At 44.0% G+C, this 25,296-nt stretch overlaps 1 protein-coding gene across 5 annotated transcripts in view; it reads left to right on the top strand.

The window, feature by feature from the left end:
- The window catches only part of SYK (spleen associated tyrosine kinase), a 108,007-nt gene that overhangs the window by 20,635 nt on the left and 62,076 nt on the right, over nucleotides 1–25,296 (top strand). Inside the window, exon 1 of one of the 5 annotated variants that reach the window (XM_061426290.1) lies at nucleotides 12,671–12,997. The exons of 3 other annotated variants lie outside the window; for them this stretch is intronic. The gene's annotated coding sequence lies outside the window, so the exon portion shown is untranslated. Of the gene's footprint in view, nucleotides 1–12,670; nucleotides 12,998–22,047; nucleotides 22,628–25,296 lie in introns of those variants that run through there. One more of the 5 variants, XM_061426291.1, reaches the window with a different exon arrangement.

Below are 25,296 nucleotides of genomic sequence, written 5' to 3'. Positions count from 1 at the left end.
CATTATTGTAACAAATTCTTTAAAGATTTTAAAAATGGTCCACATCAAAAAAATCTTAAAAACAGAAAACATCCTCACGTTTCGCCAAGGTCATTTCTGTTTAAATTTGATAGCAAACCTAGTGATTTCTCAAAATAAGAATCAGATTCTTACATTAGTGTTTTTCTTATGAGAGATTAATTTTTCATAGCCAGTATTTTTAAGTAAATATCTTTATCATAACCAGGGACTGATTTTATGCCAAGTTCCCTCCCAGCTAGGTGCACAGTGGGAAGCTGGTAATAATATACAGTAATATGAACCCACCAGAAGGTCCTTGTGTCTCACTGTATTCAGACCCTCAGTCATCACAGCTCATATTTGGCCTAGGCTGACTCAGAGGCTGTCAGACAGAAACCCCTCTGCATAGCAGGGTGCCAACAAGCGTTTTCCTCCAGTGAGGTCTTTACTGCATCATACAGCTTAGGTGCAAAAAGACAGATCCACGCCTGGAGCATGCCTGGGGAGCCAGCACTCTCCTTGTACAATACTCAAGACAGCTTCAGGGTCCCACTGGAAACAGGCCAAAGATTTGGTTTTTGTCAGAAATTTATAGTTCCCCCAGTCCAGATGCAATTTATAAAATAAAATGCTAATTAGCATGAGTATAAGCAGTGCTGCCTAAATAGGTGGGCACCACCCAGCCAATAGGAGAAGGGCATCTTCTAGGGGGAGCAGAGCTTATTTTTTAGGTGGGAAATGTTGAACCTAAACAATTCTTGTGATAAAGGTCATCTGTTCCTTGGAGGGTAAAATGGTAGTCATTTTAGCAGTTGGAGGTTTCTGTGAACAAAATATTTTAGGTAACATCATAATAGAGAATATTTTGTTTCAGGCTCTGTGTTTTCAAAGTTTCTTGTACCTTATTCTTTGATACGCTCCATCACTTTATGTGCTTGGAGAGGGGGTGTTTGGGTCTAGCAGGCTGTGGTCATCCCCACTTTTTCCAGTAAGACCCATGTGCTGTGCTTAGTCACTCAATGTCCAATTCTTTGAAACCCCATAGACTGTAGCCCAACAGACTCCTCTGTGCATGGGGTTCTCCAGACAAGAATACTGGAATGGGTTGCTATGCCCTCCTCCAGGGGATCTTCCTGACCCATGGATGGAACCAAAGTCTCTCACATTGCAGGCGGTTTCTCTACCATCTGAGCCACCTGGTTAGCCCTAGTAATACCCATAAATCCACACTTTTTCCAGTAAGATCCATAAAGCCCAGAGATGTCCTTGTGGATAATCATGGACCCTCATGCCGTCAAAGTGGTGGTTGATAGGGACAGGCTTAAAATTTGTCTTTAAAGCCCATATTATGCAAGACGGGTTTTATGCTCATTTTTAAAAATATTTTTGCATGAAAAAACTTACATTTTTATCTTGAATATTTTCTAATATGCTCACCCGTGTATTATGCATATACTCAAAGCTTAGTTGTGGTACTATTTTGCCATATTTTTTTCTGAAGTGCACTCCAAGTAAACTACAGATGTTATGAAATTTCACCCCTAAACACCTCAATGTTCCTTTCATTAAAAAAAGGCATGATAATAATAGAGTTATCCCCCTCCCACCACAGTTAGCATTAGGGGAACACTTGTAATTACGGTGTCATCTGAGCCTGCTGACAGCCACAGAACCATGGAGACAGGTGAACATGCCATCCTAGAAGTGAAAGGATGAGAAAATCTACCCAAGGAAGTCATTTCCACCAAGAGTGAAGGTGCACGCTGTTGTTACCCTGACTGCCACTAGGCCACCCTCATTATCAACCTGGGGCGTGTCCCAAGTGCCAGGCCGTGCACTGTGAGCACTTCATACACACTGACAATGGAATCTCCACACCACTATTGGAAGTGGGTTCCAACATGATCCTTATTTTCCTTATGAAGAAAGCTGAGGCTCAGCTGCCTGGTTTAAAAGCAGTGGAGTCAGTGTTTGGACCCAGGGACTCTGTCTTGAGCTGGGTCCCGTGACCATGTCACAGACCACCTCTCCACCCCAAGAATGCAAGGCTTTCTGTGACTCTACAAGAAGGTTCTGCCTAAAATAAGGCATGGAAAATGCAGCTTGATCTTACTATTCAGGTAAAAGGGAAATGTCAATATTGCTTTCAAAGCACAAGGCCCTTAATTTTGCAGAGTTATTGTAATTTTCTTGGTTTAGGCCTCAAATGTTTTTAATGGTTAAGCAGAAGGAAAAGAAGGGAATTAAGACAATAAGGTCCACAATGTCCCTGTAATTTGCCACAAGATTATGATTTATTAATTAACCAGCGCTTCCCAGGTAGTGCTAGTGGTTAAGAATCCACCTGCCAATGCAGGAGACTTAAGAGACGTGAGTTCAATCCCTGGGTTGGGAAGATCCACTGGAGGAGGAAATGGCAACCCACTCCAGTATTCTTGCCTGGAAAATCCCATTGACAGAGGAGCCTGGTGAGCTACAGTCCATAGGCTTGCAAAGAGTCAGACACGACTGAAGTGACTTAGCATACATGCATGCAAGTAACACGGGACAGTATCTAAATGGGACATACGAAGGTTTTCTAACTATCGTATTTGGGGAAGAGTAATTTTTTTTCCTTCTGCATTCCAGATCTGCATGAAAAAAAAAGACATCCAGTCAGTTGAGGCAGAAGTAGTTTAGGACTGGTCTCAGAGTTCCTGGGGAGAAAGTAGAGAAAGGGTATGCACTGTATGTCAGAGGATGTTGGGTTCTCTAGTTATTTAGAGTGAAATTGGGTGGACCAGACTTAGGACCCTGAAGTACCTGTGGGTTGCCTTAGATTTGAGATGGGTCGCCTGTCTGGAAAAAACTGCAATCACACATCTCACTCACTCACTCATTCATTATTCATTCGACAAATGTTTATGGATCAGATAATCACATCTGAATCATTTATTCATTCATTTATAAATTCATAGGTATGATGTAGTTATAGACCATCTACTATAGAAAAATCATATCTGATCATTCATTCTTTCATTTGACAAATGCACATGGATCATCTGTTAAGGAGTAATCATATCTTATTACTTATTCATTTATTTATTTATCTGACAAATATTTTTGGGCCATCTCTAATAAGACAGACACCAGGTAAGGGTGAAAGAAAAGAGACACCATCTTCCAGTTTCAGCTCCAACAAGTAGAACTTGTTGGAGTGTTGTCAACTTTTATTCTTAGACTATTACAAAGCTGGACTAATTGAGAATCAGTGATACTTTTTTAGATTTGGGAAACAGAGGTCTTAGGACATATTGGCACCTAGAAATTGTAGATTTGAGATGAACTATTAGGGCACCCATCTGGATAAAACTGCAGTTACATCTCACTCATTCATTCATTGTTCATTTGAGAAATGTTTATGGACCAAATGTTATTTTTGGTGCTTCCAGAAACACCAAATCCTGCTTACCTAGAGCAGAAGCTATTGGAGCCCTAAAGAGACAGAACTCTTAAATGATCATTTTGGTGAGGCCAATTGTGGACTAGGTTGAAAGAGAGAAATTTCAGTGAGTCACAGTCTTAAGAAGGTCTCCACTTTCTCTGGCTTTATCTCTAGAAACCTTGTTTTAAGGGTACCTGGGGTATGGTAAGACACACAGACACAGAAATAACTGTCATGAAGATAGAAGTTTTTATACCCATCAGATCAGATCTGATCAGTCACTCAGTCGTATCCGACTCTTTGCGACCCCATGAATCACAGCACGCCAGGCCTCCCTGTCCATCACCAACTCCTGGAGTTCACTCAGACTCACGTCCATCGGGTCAGTGATGCCATCCAGCCATCTCATCCTCTGTCATCCCCTTCTCCTCCTGCCCCCAATCCCTCTCAGCATCAGAGTCTTTTCCAATGAGTCAACTCTTCACATGAGGTGGCCAAAGTACTGGAGTTTCAGCATTAGCATCATTCCTTCCAAAGAAATCCCAGGGCTGATCTCCTTCAGAATGGACTGGTTGGATCTCCTTGCAGTCCAAGGGACTCTCAAGAGTCTTCTCCAACACCACAGTTCAAAAGCATCAATTCTTCGTCACTCAGCCTTCTTCACAGTCCAACTCTCAAATCCATACATGACCACAGGAAAAACCATAGCCTTGACTAGATGAACCTTTGTTGGCAAAGTAATGTCTCTGCCTTTGAATATGCTATCTAGGTTGGTCATAACTTTCCTTCCAAGGAGTAAGCATCTTTTAATTTCATGGCTGCAGTCACCATCTGTAGTGATTTTGGAACCCAGAAAAATAAAGTCTGACACTGTTTCCCCATCTATTTCCATGAAGTGATGGGACCGGATGCCATGATCTTCGTTTTCTGAATGTTGAGCTTTAAGCCAACTTTTTCACTCTCCACTTTCACTTTCATCAAGAGGCTTTTTAGTTCCTCCTCACTTTCTGCCATAAGGGTGTTTTCATCTACATATCTGAGGTTATTGATATTTCTCCCAGCAATCTTGATTCCAGCTTGTGCTTCCTCCAGTCCAGCGTTTCTCATGATGTACTCTGCATATAAGTTAAATAAACAGGGTGACAATATACAGCCTTGACGAACTCCTTTTCCTATTTGGAACCAGTCTGTTGTTCCATGTCCAGTTCTAACTGTTGCTTCCTGACCTGCATACAAATTTCTCAAGAGGCAGATCAGGTGGTCTGGTATTCCCATCTCTTTCAGAATTTTCCACAGTTTATTGTGATCCACACAGTCAAAGGCTTTGGTATAGTCAATAAAGCAGAAATAGATGCTTTTCTGGAACTCTCTTGCTTTTTCCATGATCCAGCAGATGCTGGCAATTTGATCTCTGTTTCCTCTGCCTTTTCTAAAACCAGCTTGAACATCAGGAAGTTCACGGTTCACATATTGCTGAAGCCTGGCTTGGAGAATTTTGAGCATTACTTTACTAGCGTGTGAGATGAGTGCAATTGTGCAGTAGTTTGAGCATTCTTGGCATTGCCTTTCTTTGGGATTGGAATGAAAACTGACCTTTATACCCATAGATCCTTAGAAATAGGAGGTATAGCACACCATGCAGGGCTACATTAGGAAGTGCCAGGGTTTGCCAGGATGCAGAGGGAGAGAAGAAAATGCTTACAAGAGCCTTGGTTGTGGTTTCTGTGGGAAAGAACAAATGAGATATAGTAGGTAAGCTTGGAATTGGCTAGTTTGAATAATCTCAGTGGACTCTAGTGCATACAGGCTGTTCCTAGTTGCCTGGCACCTGACCCTGGGATGACTGGGGAACACTGGCTTGGCATGTAAATGAGGAGGGTGAGGGACTGCTTGTTTCAAATATAAAGGATACACTTGTAGGAGAGTCCAGTTGAAAAAACAAAACTGAAACTCTTACCTACAGAGGAATAAGGATAATAATCAGAGCATACGTCTCATCAAAAACAATGCAAATGAGAAATGGTGTGGTGAAAGATATGAAGTGTTGAAAGGAAAGAGAAAAAAAAGCAACAACCTAGAATATTATATCCATCAAATTTACCCTTCAAAAGAAGGATAAATAAGGACTTTTCAAAAACAGAAAATTCGGGGACTTCCCTGGTAGTCCAATGGTTAAGATTTCACCTTCCAATGAAGAGGATGCAGGTTCAATTTCTGGTAGGAGAGCTAAGATCCCACATGCCTCATGGCCAAAAGAACAAAACATAAAACTGAAATACTATTGTAACAAACTCAATAAAGACTTTAAAAAAAAATTCACCACTAGCTGACTGCCCCTACAGCAAATATTAAAAGAAGTTCTTACTATTTAATAGTAGAAGGAAAATGATATAGGTACAAAGCTTGGATCTATGTGAAAAAGGAAAAAAATAAGTTATTTTGCTTTTCATAATCATAATTGGTCAGAAGGTAACTGTTTAAAGCAATAGAAGTAACAGCATATTGGATTATTATAACATATGGATACACAAAATGAAAGACAGCATTGTCTTGAAGACAGGATGGAGGAATTGAGAATACCCTGTTATGAGGTCCTTGTATGTGTAAAGCAGTATAGTGTTATTTAAAGATGGAATTTAAGTTTTAAAATGTATAGTGTAAGCTACAGGACAATCACTAAAATTTTTAAAGGACATGCTGAGAAGATATAAAATGCTTGATTAAAACCACAGAAAGCTGAAACAGGAGGGAAAAAAAGAAACAACAAACAGCAGTGAGTTAAAAAAAAAAAAAGATACAAGCGTTGTAGATATTAATCCAATTAAGTAAATAATCAATTTAAATGCAGATGTTATAGTGAAGTCGCTCAATCATGTCCCACTATTTGCAACCCCATGGACTGTAGCCTACCAGGCTTCTCCGTCCATGGGATTTTCCAGGCAAGAGTACTGGAGTGGGGTGCCATTTCTTTCTCCAGGGGATCTTCCCGACCCAGGGATTGAACCCAGGTCTCCCGCACTCTAGGCAGACGCTTTACCCTCTGAGCCACCACAGATGGTATAAGCCTACAAATTAAAGCACAGAGATTGTCAGAATGGTTTAAAAAACAAGACACATCTACTATCTACAAAAAACCCACTCTAAATGTAAAAACACATATAAAGTAAAAGTAAAGTGATGGAGAAAGATATTCCATGCTAACACTAATCAAAAGAATATCAGAGTAGCTATATTAATTTTAGACAAAGCAGATTCAGAAAATGGAAGAGTACCAGAGATAAAGAAAGAGGCATGTTACATAATAATAAATGGATCAACCATCTAAGGAGACACAACAGGCTTAAACATGTGTGCACATGTTTAAGCATCAGAATACATAAGCCAAACACAGAACTGAAAGGAGATTAGACAAGTCCACTATTACAACTGAAAATTTCCATCACCTCTGCCAGTAATTGATATATGAAGTAGATAGAAAATCAGAAGTATATATATGACCTGAGCAGCACTGTTTCATCGACTTGATACTTATAAGATATCCAATTCAACAATGGAAAAAATCAAGCAGACCTTATTTTGTTGCACTTCGCTTTATTGGGCAAAAGCCATAGCTCAGATAGTAAAGCGTCTGTCTACAATGTGGGAGACCCGGGTTCAATCCCTAGGTTGGGAAGATCCCCTGGAGAAGGAAATGGCAATCCACTCCAGTACTATTGCCTGGAAAAATCCCATGGACAGAGGAGCCTGGTAGGCTACAGTCCATGGGGTCGCAAAGAGTCGGACACGACTGAGCTACTTCACTATTGCCTTTCCTCCCTTGAAATCTTTGATGTTAGTACCTGGATCTGAAGTTCTGTGTCTCTGTAGGAGGTTTTCTGAGAGACTGTATGCTTGCATTTAAGGGCTTCCCTGGTGGTGCAGAGGTTAAAGCGTCTGCCTGCAATGTGGGAGACCTAGGTTCGATCCCTGGGTCGGGAAGATCCCCTGGAGAAGGAAATGGCAACCCACTCCAGTATTCTTGCCTGGAGAATCCCATGGATGGAGGAGTTTGGTGGGCTACAGTCCACGGGTTGCAAAGAGTCGGACATGACTGAGCGACTTCACTTCCATTTTCACTTTATTGTGCTTCATGGGTATTGATGCTTTTTACAAATTGAAGGTTTGTTGCAGCTCTATGTCAAGCGATTCTATCAGTGCAGTGTTTGCAACAGCATTTGCTCACTTCATGTTTCTGCGTCACATTTTGGTAATTCTCAAAATATGTCAAACTTTTTCATTATTATATTTGATATGGTGATCTATGATCAGTGTATCTTTGGTGTTACTATTGCAAAAACTTTATGACTCATTGATGGTTAATGGTTAATATTTTTTAGTAATAGAGTATTTTAAATTAAGATATTTATATTATTTTTAAAACAATGCTACTGCTCACCAGTATAGTATATACATAATATTTATTAATATATGCATGTACTTCTTGAGAAACAAAAAAATTCATGTGATTAGGTTTATTGATATTTGCTTGTGTGCCAGTACCCGTTCTTCTCAAACTCACATGGAACATTCACCAAGACAGAACAAATTCTTGAAAAACACGTAAACAAATTTAAATGAAAAAAATATGCAAATTATGTTCTCCAAACATAATGGAATTAAACCAGAAATTAGTAACAGAAAGTTATAAAATCCCCAAATGTTTAGAAATTGAACAACTAACTTTGAAATACATTGTGGGTTCAGAAAAAAGTCTGAAGATAGATTTTAAAATACTTTGAACTGAATAAAAATGAAAATACAACTTAACCAAAATTCACGGGATGCATCAAAAGCAGTGCATACATTAGAGCATTAAGTGCATATGTTAGATAAAAATAAAATATAAAATCAGCAAACCGTTTTTCAACCTGACAAAACTACAGAAAAAAAGAGCACATTTCTCTAAAGCAAGAAGAAGAAAATAATTAAAATTGGAATAGAAATAACTGACATTGAAAACAGGAAGACAATAGAGAAAGTTGATAAAACTCAAAATGGGTTCTTTGAAAAAGATCAACAAACTTAATAAACTTTTAGTTAAGGTAAACAGGAAAAAAGAGAGAAGACACAAATTAGCAATATCAGAAATAAAAAAGAGGTCACTGATTCAGTGGATAAGTGGACAATAATGAAATAGGCCTGGCATGCTGCGATTCATGGGGTTGCGAAGAGTCGGACACGACTGAGCAACTGATCTGATCTGATCTGATCTGATAACACAATTCGGTTCTCACTAATGTGGTAAATTAAGTGAAACAGACTGTCTTGAAAGACACAAACCGTTGAAACTCATAGAAAGAAAACTAGCTTGAATATCCATGTCTTTTCAATTTAAATCAATAATTTGTAACCTCCCTTCCAAAAAAGCACCCAGAAAAGACGGTTTCATTGGTGAATTACTTAAGGAAGAGATTATATTAATTTTCAAAAATTTTCTCTTCCAGAAAACAGAGGGATGGAGAGACATCAGTAGAAACTCTCATGTGGATTCATACAGATACAGAGGGATATATACAGAAATATTTTAGACATGTATTACATATTCAGGTTAAGTATACACATGTATTTCTTTGCTCTGTCATGTAACAAGGTCTAGAACAGTGACATCCTGGTAGCAGCAAGCATGCCTAGTGCCCAGATCTTGAGTGCCCAGATCCTCAATAAAAAGGAATACAAACCATAGATTCTGGGATAGGAACAAAAAACAAACAAGATAAGCCTGGAGTATCTTGTCATGCCAAAGGTAAAGAAAACAAAACAAAAAAAGTCCCCCAAAAGCCCCACAGTGATGCAGGTGTGTCAGAGGAACACGGGAGCCAGTTATAAGTGTTCCCATAACCAGGCTGGAGTAATTTAAGCCACAAAATAAAGTAGCATTAGATTACAACCTAATGGATAAAAAAATAAATATCCACGAATCCATACTTACCTAATAAATGGAGAGAATAGACAAATCTCCTCTGCAGGAGAATTTCAAACAATTGATATAGATACTCTCCCCTCAAGGAGGTATCTCAGCTGTCCTTAAGTGCAAGTCATGCAGAAATTCTTCCTTCCAAGGAGGGTGATGTGGAAAGGGGATGGGGTGGGAGAGCAATGTTGCGGTGGAGAAACCTGACAACCACCACCTCTGCCAAGGATCAAAGATTAACATCAGTGGTTACAAGTCGTGTTGATAGTACGCAACTTACGTCTGTGTTCTTCCTCCCCCAAACACATAACCCCCAGAGTAACCATGAGAAAAACATCAGATAAACCTCAGCTGAAGCACATTCTGCAAACCACTTGACCAGTATTTCTCAAAACTGTCAAGATTATAAAAAACAAGGAAAGTCTGAGAGCATGTTGTAGCCAAACAATTGCCTAAGGAGGTATAACAACTAAGTATAATATGATATGTTGGCTGGGTTCCTGGAACAGTTAAAAAAGTTACAGTAGGTAAAGACTAAGGAAACCCAAAGAAAATAATAAAGTATAATCTAATAATTTGTCACTGTTGGTTCACTAATGGTGAGAAATGTACCATACTCATGTAAGATGTTAATAATAAGGGAAGCTGGATGTAGGGGTATAGGAAAGCTCCCTGTACAATCTTTGCAACTTTTCTGTAAATTTAAATATATCATAAAATTAAAAGTTCATTTAAAAAGTGAAAAAGAGAGAGAGGGATGAATAGATATCTCAGCCTACATTTTTCAAGATAGGAATTCATCAAATAATCACACACATTTAAGTAAAGGTAAATTAAAATTAAGTCAGAACTGTGGTCAGTATTACAACAGAAAGGCACATGGTACCTTGAGGGGAGGTGGATGGTCTGAGCACATCCAGGATGCTGTACAGAGAAAGCCAAGGGTAGTAAGATCTGAGGGTAACTGATGTGGATGCTAAGAAATTGGTGTTCATCCTGAGATCAGAGAGCAGACAGTGATGAATCTTTAGCAGAAAAGTGGTGTGATTAGGTTTTGATTGAAAAGTGGATGTGTTTGGAAGGTTAGAAGATAAGGTGCATGAGATTGGTGATACATTATTTTCAGGAATGAGGAGGGGAGAGAACTGTCTGAAAGGGCTTAGTTTTTTTGTCTGCAGCAGTTACATGGATGGAGTTCTTAAGCCAAAATTCTTGCAAATTGCTGGTGATGCTCGTGTTGCAAAGCCCTGAGCTTGCATTTGGATGTGTTGATAGAAGCGTCTTTTCACATTCAGCTGAGGACCGGAAGGCAGTAGCTAAGAGAAGGGCTGGCTTCCCACACTGGCTCTCCCACTAATACCCGTGCGTGTTTTGAGAAGCAACTGACTTTTCAGAGCCCAATACCCAGATGTGTGAGTTGGGGATTACAGCAGCCACTATCTTTAGGGATATTGTGCAGGTCAGCCGACACCCTGCAAGGGAGCTGCTTCTGCTTGCCATCCTTGTCATCATCCATCTCACAGTCATCAGATGTCAGCACTAAGCTTGTTTGTGCCTTGGGTTTATCACTCGTAAAATGGTAATGCTTTTTTGCATTGAGCTGTCATTTTTGCTAGCTTTAGGTACAGATTGGCTACTGTTACTTTTCTGAACACATCCTTGTGAGTGTCCTGGCCTCACCCAAGAAAAGCACCCGCCGAACTCCTTCCAACTTCAAGTGTCTGGAGAGGGTGTTTCTCCATCTTGCCTTTCCAAGGATATTTCCTCACCTGTTTCTGGGTGAAGCCTGGCTAGGCTCCTCCACCTGTTTTTCCAGGTGAAGGGAATGGCACAGCCTGGAGTGAGACATTCAAATTTGTGCTTCCTGCAGAGTGTGTGGGTGTTTGGTAGATCCTTGGAAAGCACCGCCTGTCTCAACTTGAAGGACCTCACAAAAGGCCCTTTGTGAAGTTGTGTCTCCTGCTGGTACTACAGGTGGCTGTCTGCCAGGAGGTCTGAGAGCAGAGTCAGAGATGGCTGGCATGGGTACTCTGACGCTGAACTCTGGCCTTCCTGCCGTAAAGACCATATCTGCTCACCTCTCCAATCTCCAGACAGAAATTAGCATCCTGAGATTGCTGATAAGTCCTTTCGTAGGATTTCTCTCTTATTTGATCCAGAGTTCAGGTGGAATTTGATATTTATAATGTCCTAGGGCTGTTTATGGCACCCCACTCCAGTACTCTTGCCTGGCAAATCCCCTGGACAGAGGAGCCTGGTAGGCTGCAGTCCACGGGGTCGCTAAGAGTCAGGCACGACTGAGCGACTTCACTTTCACTTTTCACTTTCATCCATTGGAGAAGGAAATGACAACCCACTTCAGTGTTCTTGCCTGGAGAACCCCAGGGAGGGGGGAGGCTGGTGGGCTGCCGTCTATGGGGTCACACAGAGTCGGACACGACTAAAGTGACTTAGCAGCAGCAGCAGGGCTGTTTAAGGGATTTCCCGGGTGGCACTACTGGTAAAGAACCTGCCTGCCAATGCAAGAGACCTAAGAATTGCAGGTTCAATTCCTGGGTTGGTAAGATCTCCTGCAGGAGAACATGGCAACCCACTCCAGCATTCTTGCCTGGAGAATCACATGGACAGAGGAGCCTGGTGGGCTACAGTCCATTGGGTCTCAAGGAGTCAGACATGACTGAAGTGACTTATCACATACGCATGCATGCAGGGGCTGTTTAAAGTATAAAACAACCAAGATGACTTTGGTATACCCCAGCTAGCACTTCGGGGCTTCCCTGGTGGCTCAGATGGTGAAGAATCTTCACCATCCTACAATGCAGGAGGCCCAGGTTTAATCCCTGAGTTAGGAAGATCCCCTGGATAAGGGACTGGCTATCCACCCTAGTGGGCTTCCCCGGTGGCTCAGCATAAAGAATCTGCCTGTAATGCAGCAGACCCTGCTTCAATTCCTGGGTCTGGAAGATCCCCTGGAGGAGGGCATGGCAACCCACTCTGTTACCCTTGCCTGGAGAATCCCATGGACAAAAGAGCCTGGCAGGCTGCCTCCATAGGGTCACACAGAGTTGGACACGACTGACGTGACTAATCAGCAGCAGCAGCAGTATCTACTCCAGTATTCTTGCCTGGAGAATCCCCATGCACAGATGAGCCTGGTGGGCTACAGCCCTTGGGGTCACAAAGAGTCAGACACAACTGAGTGACTAACACTAACACACACCTAGCACTTCAGGACATAGTTCCTTCAGTAAGAACCCTTGGGAGAGTGAATTTCCTGACTGGCTCAACACAAGCAGGCTAAGCCATTGGTGCGCTCTGTTCTGGTGGGTTCCATGTCCCTGGGGGGTCCATTTGTGCAAGTGAATGAGGCCAGTTGCGTGGGGATCTGCACTTCTGCTTTCTGGCTGGTTCGCTGAAATGGGAGGAGAAGGCCCACTTCCCTAATTGCAGACACAGCACAGACAGGAAGGACTCCAGTTGGTAAGGCTTGTCTTCTGCTTTCTCTCCATATCTGCTGTTTCCCCTTTAAATACGTCTCTCCGTCTTGGGCTTTTTCACTTTCCACGCTCCGTGCTGTCCTGGGCTTCTAACTGCAGACCTGCACTTGAATCCAGAAAAGGAAGGTAGGTCAGATGTGTGGGAATCAAGTAAATCCAGAATGGTGACCTTGGAGCTCTCCCCTCTGTGACTGCCCACAGGAAGGGTGGTGCACTCATATTTCAGGGAGTTCGTGTCTGTGCTCGTGCGCTGTGTGTTCTCTGCCCTGTGCAGGCAGTCTTCTCCCACTGAACCCACACCCAGAAGAGCAGGACTCTGGTCTTTGCCATCCTACTTCTTGCCTATAGTTACTGTGTAGTCAGACCATCTCTCTCTTTCATAGAACCCTTTGCCAGCTATGTAAGCACTGGATATATTTATGTCACAGGTTTATGACATCTAAGGATACCGTCATATGTTTCTATAGTATTTTGCCATCATGAATCACCCATAATTATTCTTTCACTGACCAGAAAAAAAGGGATGGCAATTTTTCATGTATGCCTAGGAAAACTTTTAGTAGTTGTGATCCTTTCATTTGTGTGTCTATGTGTGTGTGCTCAGTCATGTCTGAATCTTTGCAACCCCATGGACTGTAGACTTCCAGGCTCTTCTGTCCATGAGATTTTCCAAGCAAAAATACTGGAGTGGGTTGCCATTTCCTCCTCCAGGGGATCTTCCTGACCCAGGGATTGAACGCTTGTCTCTTGATTCTCCTACATTGGCATGTGAATTCTTTACCACTGTGCCCCTTGATTTAAATGTGGTCTGGTTTCTCCAGCAGCTGCAGGTCCCTGTGAATATCGTGTGGATGAGGTGGGGGTACAGGAAGGTAAAATAGTGCTCAGAAGCTAAAAACCTTCTCCAGGTACCGCCAGAGGGGACAGGACAGGCCAAGTCACTGTGAGATAACCATGGCTTTGCCAACAGGTCCAGACGTTCTCTGAGTGGGAAGGGGTCTTGGAGGGTCATCTGGATCAGGATCAGGGAAAACTCAGTAATTTTACCACCTGTTCAAATTTCCTGTGGGATATGCCCAAAGGAAGAGAAGGGCAGTGAGGGGTATCAGCCACCAACAATGTGAATTCTCTCATCTATGACTTTATCTGTTGTTTTTAAATTTCCCAAGAGCAGAGTGGGTGACCAGGTGGTTTTCAGGACACAATGGTTGAGTGAGGTCCATGGTGGGGGTTGGAGGTGGGGAGATGTCCTAGGAACCACTCTGGGTTGACCCAGGCTTCAGCCCACAGTCAACAACCCCAAGAGAGCATGAGAGGGCATCACTAGTGACCACTTGGATGTGTTCCTGTGCTCACTGATTCTTCACTAACTCTAGCTCACTTTTAACAACTGAATCCTTGTGCATAAATCCAGCTTCATGACGAGCATGCCTCTGACCCAGTGCCCTGGCAGAGGAGTGTCTGGATAACCTTCCCTCCCTAAGGGAGTTGGAGCTGGATTTTCATGCCTTGAGGTCAGCAGGCACAGTGTGGGGGACTTTAAACTTCTTCCCTGGTTCCCTTCCCAGCTGTGGCAGCAGGCAGCCCAGTTTCACCCCATCTCCAGACTCCCTTCTTCCCTACATCCTGGAGGGAGACAGCTCAATTCCCTTTTCTCTCTACCAGCTCCACTTGGGGAATGAAATATTGGATTATGGCAGAGGTTCTCAAATAAGAAAGTGCTTGAAAATTGCCAGGAAGTTATTTAAAATCCAGACTTGCCTTCTGTACGCTGTGTCTCTGGGCCCAAGCTGGGTCGGGGATCCCATTTCCAGGGCTGAGCCTCAAATGCACAGTATAGTGAATTTCCACCAAGAAGTTACATCTGTAGTGACTCTGGCCAGTCACACTGGGAAGCGAGGAGAAGTGTAGACAGTAGAGAATCAGGGTCTTCACAGTCCTGGGGATGGAAGCAGGGCCCCTGGAGAAGATTCCACCACCCATGAGCCACTTCTGCTTGCTCATTGTCTGGAGGCAGGGAAGTCCCCTTCCTATTCCATGGGGTCCTCAACAAAATGAACTGCACATAGAAGATGCCCAACAAACATCCTAAATGAATAAATGATTCATATTTTGAAATTAAATTCACAATGGTGGGCTAGTTGCTTATTTGTAACCAAATATATTGAGAGTTAGAGAAGGCAATGGCACCCCACTCCAGTACTCTTGCCTGGAAAATCCTATGGATGGAGGAGCCTGGTAGGCTGCAGTCCATGGGGTCACAAAGAGTCGGACATGACTGAGCGACTTCACTTTCACTTTTTACTTTCCTGCACTGGAGAAGGAAATGGCAACCCACTCCAGTGTTCTTTCCTGGAGAATCCCAGGGACGGGGAGCCTGGTGGGCTGCCGTCTATGGGGTCGCACAGAGTCCGACACGACTGAAGTGACTTAGCAGCAGCAGCAGCATATTGAGAGTTAATGTTTATGTTAAGTGTTAACGTTTCTATAGGCATCGATTGTATCTGTGATTTGTGTTAATCATGTTCAGGCAGTATTGGGTGGATATAATAAAGAAGTTCTTGAACATCTTTGTGGAGCCTGAAAATCCAGATGTTGGCTGAGATACATCAGTATTTCCTTGATGCATTTTCAGCACCTTCGGGGTTTTGAAGGCAAGGCAAAAGAACTTGGTTTTGAAAGTTTGGATAACATTTTCAAGTATTGGAACATCTCATCTCTTCTAAATATCAGTGTAACATCGTGTTCTCTCCAGCCTCAGACTTACTTTCTGTGTCTTAAATGTGTGTCTCTGTATCTAAGAATCTCTGTGCTTTACCACAAATGCAGAACAGGGACCACTCGGCAGAAGTTGTGAAGTATGCCTCTGCCTTGTGAGACCCGGTCTGAGGCAGTGTGACCAGCCCAGCAGGCCTCAGAGGGCCTGGGGACAGCCCTGCAGGGTGGTCTCCCAGAAGGCCAGCTGGTATCACTCAGGAAACTGGACGGATATGGGGCCAACTCAGGCTGGGGACTTGGGTTCTGTTTCTCCGTGTTGCAGCCACAGGTCTGTTCACCTGTTTTTTTGTTTTTGTTTTTTTTTTTTTTATTGCAGCCAAATCCTATTGCAGAAGGTAGTGCCCAGAGCCCTTTGCAGACTGATGGAGTGCAGTCATCTGCTGGTGTTATTTGGGATGGTCCCCCTGCGTCTCCCTTTGCCTGGTCATTTCTCATAACTCATCAGCCAGAGCCTGACTGGCCCAGGAAGAACTCTTCTTTCCCCCGGGCCAAGCTCTGTCCTCTTACTTATGAAAATTAATCAAACCTACAGATGCGGTTTTGCCTTTTACCCAAGTCCAAGTACTTAATTTTCTCAGCTTGAAGCTGCAACGGGAATTCCCAGGCCAATTTTATCAGGGTTGCTTTGCATTGAGGTGCCTGTGTGGCGTTGAGCAAGATATCTTTTTCCATCTTCCTGATTTTGTTCCCCTCCGTGATAGGGCTATGACAGAAATTGTCCCTAGATGGTGTCCCCCAGAGCACCATTAACTGTTGGCACTGTCACCTCCGTCCATATTATAAGGGGAAACTGACCCTATGATGAGAAATCAGCCTACCTTTAATGTGCTAAGGTTCTCCACAGGAAGTAGAAAGGGCTGAACGCTTAGTCAGGGGCAGCACCTGCAGTAGCCATGGTTTGATGGGTCTTAAAAAAAGCCGTGAAGTGCAGGTCAGGGCTGGTGATAACCAGGGCAGATGGGGTTTTTTAAAAAGAACTTGAAAAAGAATAGACACATGCATATGTATAACTGAATTACTTTGCTGCACACTTGAAACTAATATAATATTGTTCATCAACAATACTAAAATACACAATAAAAATTTAAAATATGAGGGGGAAAAAGAAAAAAAATACAAATAAGCAAATGATCAATTTGTAACTGAAATTTTTAGCACTAAAATACTGGGATTTTTTTATGGAATCTATGATTAAGATAGACATTATGATCAGTAAAAATATTCCACACTCTAAAAGATAAAATTAAAATTTTTTAAATTACAAAGACCTAGGCTACCTCTTCTAGTTCTACACCAAGTTTAAAAGCACTGAAATGAACACAGATTTAGAAAACAAGAATAATACATTTAAGTACACAATCTTATGTTGCTACTGTTTATGCACTAAGTCATATCTCACTTTTGCGATCCCAAGGACTGCAACCCACCAGGCTCCTCTGTCCATGTGATTTCCTAGGCAAGAATATTGGAATGAGTTGCCATTTCCTACGCCAGAGGATCTTCCTGACCCAGGGATCAAACCTGAGTCTGCCGCATTACATGCAGATTCTTTACCACTGAGCTACCAGCAAATCCCTTATACCAAGGCATCATTGTGTTTCTACCCATGAAGTGGAGGCTCTTCGGGGCAAGTGGGAGAGAGTGGAGGAGAGTCACACATAGCCGATCCTCATTATTCATGGATTCCATTTTTACAAATTCACCTTCTTGCTAAAATAGATTTGCAACCCCTACATCAATACTCACTTTGATTTTGTGGTCATTGGTCTACATGCACAGGACAGGGAAAAATGTGAGTCACTCAAGTCGTTCCCAGCTGAGGTTGAATGAAGGGTCACTCTGTCCTCTTGTCTCAGCTCATCCTGCAAACAGGTATCCTTTCCATAGTCTCTTTAGTGCCATGTTTTTTGTATATTTTTGTGTGTTTTTGTTGTTGTTGTTTAAAAGGGCCCCAAGCATAGTGCTGAAGTGCTGTCTGGTATTTCTAAGGGCAAGAAGGCTATTAAGTGACTTATGGAGAAAACACACACTAGATAAGCTTCCCTCAGGCATAAATTATAGGGTTGTTGGCCATGAGTGAGCTGTTGATGTCAATCATATATACGAAATGAGTTTCTTTAAACAGGAACACACATAAAATGAAATTATATATTGATCTGTTGACAAAAATATCATGGGTCAGAGGCTCAAAAGAACCCAACCCAATCTTTCTGTATGAGCAATAGTTCAGCATTTGAAAATTCATTGTTCACAACACCTATATAGAACATATATATGCACGCTAAGTTGCTTCAGTCGTGTCTGACTCTTCGCGACTCTGTAGACTGTAGCCTGCCAGTCTCCTCTGTCCATGGGATTCTGCAGGCAAAAATACTGGAGTAGGTTGCCATTCCCTTCTCCAGAGGATCTTCCCAACCCAGGGATCAAACTTGTGTCTCATACATTTCCTGCATTGGCAGGTGGGTTCTTTACCACTAGCACCACCATAGAACATAACTAGTCACAAATAATGACAGTCAACTATGGTTTGTTTCATGCATTGGATGAAAAGAGAATAGAGCCAAGGGTAGCAATATTGACATGATAGAGAGAGGAGGAAGAAGGGAAGGAAAGGATGCTATGAAAGTGAGTGAGTTACAATGTTGTCAGAGACAGTAACTTACTCTCAACTTTAGGGTCTGCCTCTGATCCCGGTTTCCAGGCTTGGATACCAAGGCCTTTGCAGGGCTTGGGGTCAGTGCCTCTGATGGTCTTCAGTGTGTAGAAGTGGGGATAGAGGAAGACAGACTGGGGTGGCAGTTCCTAGGGGCACTCACTAGGTACGTGTATCTCAGTTCCCTCCCTCCTGACCTTAGGGGTTCATCTCTTCCGTCCTCAATACCTGGAAGTTTTATTCTGACTCTGCCAGAACCTAGCCTCTAGGTACTTCCCTCACTCAGTCTAAGACCTGGGGCCTTGTTCGTCAACAAGTCATTCAAATATTTATGAAGCAGCTTTGTTCCTCTCATCTGACCCTATTCCACGTGCTGTATTAGTGATCTGTTGTTCTACAACAGATTTCCCTCAGCTTAGCAGCTTAAAACAGCAATAATCATGTAGTAACCCTCACAGTGTCTGTGGGTCTGGTTTTGAGGTGGCCTGGCCTGGCTCACGGTCTCCTGTGAGGCTGCAGTCACAAGTGCTGCATTGTCTGAAAGCCCATCGGGGCCTGCAGGACCCTCTTCTGAGGTGGCTTTCCCTCCTGGCAAGTCCATGCTGGCTGTTGGCTGGAGGTCTCAGTTCCCCAAAGAGCTCCTTGAGCATCCTCATGACTCGGTATCTGGCTTTCCCCAGATTGGGACTTCCCTGGTGGCTCAGATGGTAAAGAATCTGTGTGGGTTCAATCCCTGGGTCAGGAAGATCCCCTGGAGAGGGGATTGGCGACCCACTCAAATATTTTTGCCTGGAGAATTCCATGGACAGAGGAGCTTGGCAGGCTCTAGTCCGTGGGGTTCCAAAGAGTCAGACACGACTGAGTGACTAACACTGTCACTTCTTTTTCCCCAGGGTGAGTGATCCAGAGACAGGAAAATTGTAAAGGCCTTTATAGACTAGCCTCAGGCATCACACATTATCACTGTGCAGTCAGCCATCAGTCAGGGTAGGAGGGCTGGAAAGGATCTGTGGAGCCATCATGGAGACTGGCTGCCACGTATGCATTCTAATTTTCCACCAAGCTTTGCAAGGTGGAAGCCCATTTTTAGGGGTGTCTCTGTTCTAGACAGGGCTTCCCTGGTGCCTCAGATGGTAAAGAATCTGCCTGCAATGTGGAAGACTCAGGTTTGATCCCTGGGTTGGAAGGATCCCTGAAAAGATCCCTCTAGTGGCAAGCAAACCCACTCTAGTATTCTTGTATGGAGAAGTCCATGGACTAAGGATCCTGGTGGGCTACAGTCCATGGGGTCACAAAGAGTCAGACACAACTGAGTGACTAACACTTTCTGTTCTAGGCAACAGGAAACAATACAGAAACACACTGACCCTTATGAAATATCTATTCTAATGGCTTTCAAGATGCAGACAAGGAAAAAAATAGGTTTTAAAAGCTGAGGTGGATAAGCAGTGCAGATCCCAGCCCTCCTTTCTCATGCTGAATTCACTCTGAGTGTTCTCTGCTAGGGAAAAAATTTCCTTCCACCTGAGTTGTAGGTTCTAAACAGCTTTTGTAGCTGCTATCCTGGGTGTGAGCGGCTGTACCTAACCTTGCATGCAGGCTGCTCCTAGAAGGGTGACTTTTTCTTTTAACTTTGCTAATCTTATCTGAGACATTGTGTTCATGATGACAAGCATGGGCTATTCCTCTTAATCTATGAAACTGCTGTATGATAAGCTAGAACTACACAAGTGATATTTTCCAAGCTAATTGCATTGTAAAGGGCAAAGGTTGTGCAGGCAGCCTTGGCGCTGGAACTGGGGAAAATGGACTTTGAGAGGTTAGTTGGAAGGGAAGATTGTAACATGTCAGAAGTGCAGAGCACAGTGCTGCTTAAATGGAACGAGACAGTCAGGAGGATGCTCGTCAGATTCCAGGGGTTCATCATCTATCCCAGGAATCCGTTTCTGTTGGCTCAAGGCGGGGCTGCTGATGGGGCTCCTTAGGTGAGGCAGCCAGAATCAAAGCCCAGTGATGAAATAGTCTCTATTCTAGAGATAACTCCTCCGAGGGCGTTGAATGCAGGATGAAGCCTTAGCTGATTAGGCAGGATTTAAAGTAAGGAATCATTGTCTGTGGTTCAATTTGAGCTTTGCTCATCCTTGTGTGAGAATGTCTGTTGCGGGTGGTGTGCGCACATGCACATACACAAAGATACACACTCACATCACACAGTCCTTTCAAGTGCGGGCTGCCCATACCTCCCCCTTCACCATCCTACCATGAACCATTCCTTTTGTTTTTTATTCAGAGCCTCCGTTCATGGAGTCCCAGTTGCCATGGGCAGCCCCCGCACCATCCTTTGTGACTGTAGTGAGTTACGGTGACTTTGGTGCTACTGCCACCACTTTCATAGGTACAGAACTGTGGCTCTAACGGGCCTGGGAATCAGGAACTGGGATGGGATGCCAGCCTGTATGGCGCTCAGGCTCTGCTCTGCACCCCTGACTCTGCTACCTTCAGAGTCAAGGCACACTTACCTCCACAGGGCTCTGTTCCTTTCCACCACTCCCTGTCCTGTGCTCAGAGTGATCATGGTAATAAACGAGAGAGTGGGATATTCATTTATCTAATTTATTGGTGAAGATGCTCTAGCAATGGAAAGAACACGCAGATTTGTGGGCAGACCTAATGATTAACACAATGACTTCCAGTCAGGGGACATTTGGGGACTGTGTCCAGGGAACTTTTGGCAGTGTCTGGAGATGGTTTTCATGATTAGGGGATGGGAGAAAGCTGTTGGCATTACTGGCAAAGGCCAGGATTCCTGCTACCCGGCCTATAGTTGATAAGAAGCCCCAGAGCAGAGAATGATCTGGCCCAGATGTCAAGTGTATGAGGTTGAGAAGCATGGTGCTGATACATTGAGAGGTGACAGATGGAAATGGGTGATACCAATCAAAAGAGTGTGAGCTGGGCACATGCAGCCTTCTTAGTATGTAAATGGAGGGTGGAGGACGTGCTTTGATCACATGCGATTAGGGCAGCTTTTCACTTGCCAGTAGCCCAGTATGGCTACCAGGAGCTGAGGCCAGCCAGGGCCACGTCTATGGGCCGCTGACAGCAGCTCCAGAGGGACCTGTGCATTTGTGTGTTTAGATCTCGGCCATGGTGGCACAAAGCCAGCTACACCATTAAGAGGGCCTTGGGCAAAATGGAATTGTGTGGATCTTGAAAGAGGTTGGACGCGTGTTCTCCAAGGTTCTCTCACTCTGGCACCATGCTCTCCACCTGGGCAGAGCAGCAGCTGCACAGTGAGAGTTTATATACTAAAGTAATATGTATTCACTGTGGAAACTCTAAAAAGGAGTGAACAACGCATTTCCCTTTATTAGGTATTTTGTGAGCACCTGGGAAGCCCCTAAGTGTTCAGGATGCGGGTCAACTGTTGGGGTTGCAGGTCAGTTTGTAGACCTCGGAGCTTACATTATACATGGGCCTGCTTGTGGTTAATGGATTCAGGAAATAAACCTTTTCAGGAGATGAAGATAAAGGGGGTCATGAAGCCACCTTAGACTCGGCCATCAGCATCACCCCTCTGAGGAGGTGACATGAGCTGAGACCACAGGCTTGAGAAGGAGGAAACCAGCCAGTGGTGGGAGGGGGTGGGCGGGTGCAGGGGGAAAGCGCCATGGCCAGGACAGGAAGAAGGGTGGCGTGGCTGGATGTGGTGAGCACGGGTGAGATGGGCAAATGGGCAAGAGAAGGAAGGGGCTTGGGCCAAATCAAGTAGACTTTGAAGGTCAGGGGAGGAGGATGTGTCTGAGAGAGGGTGATGCTTCTGCCTGCTGGCGGGGGGCGTCACGGTGGACCAGAAGAAGGGTCGGACGGAAGGGGGAACTGACGAGGTAAGACTTGCATTCGCATGAGCGAGAGCTGATGAACATTCCACCCAGGGAATGTCAAGGGAAACAAAGAGAAGCCATGACTTTGGGATACCTTTTAGAGGAAAACTGATGAGAGCTTCCTGGAGATCAACTGGTCCAACTTCCTTCAAGAGTCCTTGATGGAGACCCCAGTCCTTGATGGAGCCCCTTTGGTCTTTGAATGAAGCTCACTGTTTCCCAAGGGGACACATTACTGGGTGGGCTGGACCCATCTGAAAGAAAAGACGTTCTTTTTCTTAATTAATTTTTAGTGAAGTATAGTTGATTTATAATGTTGTGTTAGTTTCTACCATATAGCAGAATGAATCAACTATGTGTATACATGTATCTCTTCTTTTTTGGATTTCCTCCCTGTTTAGGTGACCACAGAACCCTGAGTAGAGTTCCCTGAGCTATACAGTAGGTTTTCATTACTTATCTGTTTTATATATTGTGGCATATATATGTTAATCTCAATCTCCCAGTTCATCTTGCCTTCTCTTTTCTCCTTTGTATCCATATGTTTGTTATCTGTTTCTGTGTCTCTATTTCTGCTTTGCAAATAAGATCATCTAGTTAGCAGATTGGGCTTCCCAGGTGGCTCAGTGGTAAAGAATCTGCCAAAGCAGGAGACGCAGGTTCCATCCCTAGGTTGGGAAGATCCCTGGATGAGGGCACGGCAATCCACTCCAGTATTCTTACGTAGACAATCCCGTGGACAGAGAAGCCTGCCAGGGTACAGTCTATGGAGTTTCAGAAGAGCTAGACATGATTTAGCAACTAAACAGAAGCAACAAGTGAGTGGATTAAACATGCATGATGAGTGAAAGGGAGGGATCCTGAGTCTTTAGGGTCTTGTCCTGAGCAACTGGTTAGAGTTAATGTCATTTTCTTAATTAAGAGAGGCTCAGGGAGACCATACATGAGCAATTGAAAGCCCATTTTGGGCATCTGAAGGTTGAGTTGCCTTTTAGATTTTCAGTGGAAGCATCAGATAAGCAGTGTTTAGTTCAGAAGCTCAGCCAGGAGAGGTGGATGTGGGATCCATGGGCACATGGGGGCCATATGCAGGGAGAAGACGCAGATGAAGACCCCACACGGGGCTGCAGAGTAAGCAAAGGAAGGAGCCATGGTTGGGGGAGGAGTTGGCCAAGCAGAGGGACTGACCCACTAAAGTGTGGGTTCTGGGCAGCACCCACTGCTAACAGGAGATCAGGAAGGACAGGGCCCTCGGAATGACCTTGAGTTTGGCCATGTAAAGATTGATGACACTGGTGAGAGTAGATTCATGGAGCATGGAGTAAAGGCCAGGCAGAGGATGGTAGGCAGAAGAGGAGGGGGCAGAGTGGGCGCTTTGACAGAAAATACAGAAGAGGCCAGTAAACCCAGCCACAGCCCTTCCTCCATCCCCACCGTCCCCTCAGACCTTCTCTCTCCTTTCCCACTCTCCAGCTGTATATTATTATGTACTTTCATACATACAACCTTTTAAAAGCAAAACTGGATTACTCTGGACACATTATTTTGAAAGCTGCTTTCACTTAATCATACGGTTACCAAGCCCGAGATCGCCACACCGCAGGCCAATAAGTTGAGCACAAGGTGTAGGGACAAGGAATAGCAGCTTTATTCAGACCGAGAAGATGGTGGAGTACTGTCCCCATCTTGCTGGGGTTTGGATGCTAGTTTCTCTTCTAGAGCAAAGCGGGGCGGTGAGAAGATAAAAAGAAGTTGGCGCTAAGTTGTCGCAAATATTTCTTGGTTCCGGTCAGACTGCAGGGGATGTGCTAATTTCTTCTTTCCTGTAGTCATTCACAGGTTGACCAGGTCAGGATATTTCCTGTGAGCTAACCAAAGATATTTTAGCTTAATGCTCAGGCATGGGAGGTAGGGTTCCCAGAGGTGGGTTATTATGTGTATGTTAAGCTATTGGGCTTCCCTTGTAGCTCAGCTGGTAAAGAATCTGCCTGCAATGAGGAAGACCTGGGTTCAATCCCTGGATTGGGAAATCCCCTGGAGAAGGGAATGGTTACCCAGCCAAGTATTCTAGCCTGGAGAATTCCATGGACTGTATAGTCCATGGGGTCAAAAAGAGTCAGACACAACTTTTACTTAAGCTATAGGCAGCATCCTTTTAGAGACTGCTCAAAGCCAAAGCAACAGAATACAAAGGTTAAAGAGAAATAGATCCAATATGGAGTCAGACTTGTTCTTCCCATTATAATACCTAGGGCTTCCCTGGTGGCTCAGCAGTAAAGAATCCACCTGTCAATGCAGGAGACATGGGTTTGATCCCTGGGTTGGGAAGATCCCTTGGGAAAGGAAATGGCAACTCACTCCAGTATTTTTGCTTGGGAAATCCCATAGACAGAGGAGCCTGGTGTGCTACAATCCATGGGGTCACAAAGAGTCGAACATGACTTAGCAACTAAACAGCAACAACATCACAATGCCTGCTGCTGCTGCTAAGTCACGTCAGTCATGTTCGACTCTGTGCGACCTCATAGACAGCAGCCTACCACGCTCTGCTGTCCCTGGGATTCTCCAGGCAAGAACACTAGAGTGGGTTGCCATTTCCTTCTCCAATGCATGGAAGTGAAAAGTGAAAGTGAAGTCACTCAGTCATGTCCGACTCAGCGACCCCATGGACTGAAGCCTACCAGGCTCCTCCATCCATGCGATTTTCCAGGCAACAGTACTGGAGTGGGGTGCCATTGCCTTCTCCACTTAAGTCTCCACTTAAGTCACAATGCCTATTAGTCAACAAATAGTTTGACCACCTGCCGTATACCAGGAGCTGTTCCAGGCATCAGGACAGGGCAGTGAACAAAATCTTTCTCTTCTCACCTCCCAGAGCTGGCACTCTGGTGGGAGGACCAAGACAAGAATCTGTCTTCAATAGCAGATTACCACATATTAAAAGGTTGTCACCCATGGAGATGTGCTCTGGAGAGCAACTTAAGCTGGGAAGAGGAATGGGCTACCCCAGGAATCACAAAACATTATTTCATGTTATAAAACATTTTCTTGGTGTGAAATCCACCTTGAATGTGTCTCATAAAAAAGCCCCAAGAGCCAGTGATGCTGCA

The sequence above is a fragment of the Bos javanicus genome, chromosome 8 (genome assembly GCF_032452875.1).
Source record: "Bos javanicus breed banteng chromosome 8, ARS-OSU_banteng_1.0, whole genome shotgun sequence".
Classification (NCBI taxonomy): domain Eukaryota; kingdom Metazoa; phylum Chordata; class Mammalia; order Artiodactyla; family Bovidae; genus Bos; species Bos javanicus.
Note: the sequence above shows the minus strand (reverse complement) of the source record. Positions and strands in the feature narration are given on the sequence as shown.